This window comes from Triticum aestivum, chromosome 7B (genome assembly GCF_018294505.1).
Source record: "Triticum aestivum cultivar Chinese Spring chromosome 7B, IWGSC CS RefSeq v2.1, whole genome shotgun sequence".
Lineage (NCBI taxonomy): Eukaryota > Viridiplantae > Streptophyta > Magnoliopsida > Poales > Poaceae > Triticum > Triticum aestivum.
The window spans coordinates 708,318,542-708,320,571 of NC_057813.1; positions in this window are offsets into that span (position 1 = coordinate 708,318,542).

Sequence of the window (2,030 nt, forward strand, 5' to 3'; positions counted from 1 at the left end):
TTGCAAACAGTTCAGGGAACATGCATGCAATGGAAGTACGTACTAGTAGTTCAGGGAACTTGCAAACAGTTCAGGGAACATGCATGCAATTTAAACAGTTCAGGGAACTTGCAAACAGTTCAGGAAACATGCAAACAGTTCAGGGAATAATCAAATAATAATGTCAGGTTGTCCAATATTACACACAGTGCCCGTGCTTTGCCCACAGCCTTGTGTGGTAGCAGCAATGGTAGAAGACGGAGCCTAGCGCCAACGTCCCCAAGCCCTGCAACACATACATGAGAATTACACACAGTGCCTGGGGTCTGGTAAGGTAGAAATAACACAATGCAATAGTACAGGCCATCATGGTCTGGTAAGGTAAAAATAACACAGTAACTCTGTCGTAAGTTTTATTGGACCAATTGTTTTTCTCTTATGTAGATCCAAAATCCTAGGGTGGGCCGTTCATAGGTATATAAGTAGATCCAATAAATACATGCCAAATTGGGCAACAAATGAAACTGAATGGATGGCAAATGCATGTCACATACTCCTAGATTCAAACAATTGACATTACTCAGGACTAGTAGAAAGAGATTACAGGAAACATGCAAACAGTTCAGGGAATATTGTGTTAACTTGCAAACAGCAAACAGTTCAAGGAACATGTATGCAATGGAAGTACGTACTAGTAGTTATACAACACAATGCCATGTTGGAGCAAATCATGCTTAAGCAAACAATGGCAGCGGCATGGCATAATCAAATAATAATGTGAGAAAACAACTGGATATGATTTACACTTGATCACAGCAAGGAATGTGCTAGTAGTGTGCACTCACAAAAGAATGAATGAATCGACATTGATTTGCTGCACTGCACCATCCAAGGGGAGCAGACTTCTTCAAGGCATCAATCATATCTAGTATATGTGAAAAAGGGTGTTACAGGATCAAAATCGTCATACCAAAAACAAATAATGCAAGCATTGCTAGAAGGAGCTTTGCAACTAACCCTGAAAATGCCCCCAGGAAGCTTTGCTAGGAGGCCCATGCCTCTCCGCTGGCCTTGTTGACGAGTGCCATGGCAGGGTAGCCTTCCTCATCCTTGACCCTTGTGTCGTACTTCATGTCCAGTGCTGCATCATATGTGTATATTCAAATCAATCAACCACTTGATCAGGGAAGAAATAGTACATACATAAAAAGTCGCTTGAGCAAAAGCCAAACAGGATTATTGCTTTTCCCCAATTAGAAAAGGACAAGGCAGAAACGCAAGTTTTCAGATCCCAATGGCAAGTTCACTATACTATTTTGGATCGGGATCATGGAAGCATGTGACTGATCTTCGATCAATCTTGGGTGTATGTGTGTGTACCTACATGTCGTCGTCGCGATCGGTGCGGACAGGGCAGACCTTGTCGTCCCTGGCGGCGAGGCTGAAGCTTTCCTTGCCGGCCTTGCAAAGGATCCTGTACGTCGGTTTCCTGGTGTACATAGACAGACAGGATTAGTTGAGGATGAATAGGCAACTGGCATTTACACTCGAATGGTTTACAGGGTATAGATACAATAAGGATGCTAACCACAAATAAGAACTAATGCAATGACTTAGTTGAGGACAACGGATACAGATCTCCCAGATTCACCAAAAAAAGATAGAACAAAGAATAACAAAAGTAACAGGTATTTAGCGAATAGCAGTCTCATTGTGTTCTTGTGACATTTGGTTGCCGAATATGGAGTCGTAATATACTCATGGATATTAAGATGAGCAGCACTACGCCGCCACCGAGTTCACCGATGTGGTGAGCAACAAGCAACATTGGGATGCCGTAAAAGCCACCTTCCACAGGGAAACAAAAAGCAGAATCATTGTAAGCACGGCTCTTTAGTCAGTAGCTAATGCTTGCAGCTGAGGTGATGGTTATGTTTACAAGATGAGCATTCTTGGTGTAGAACTCTCCGGGGAAACAAACAACATGAAGTGGATTACAACTAGTTGCATGAGTAGGTTGCAAATCGAATGTTATGGTACAAATCTCTTAG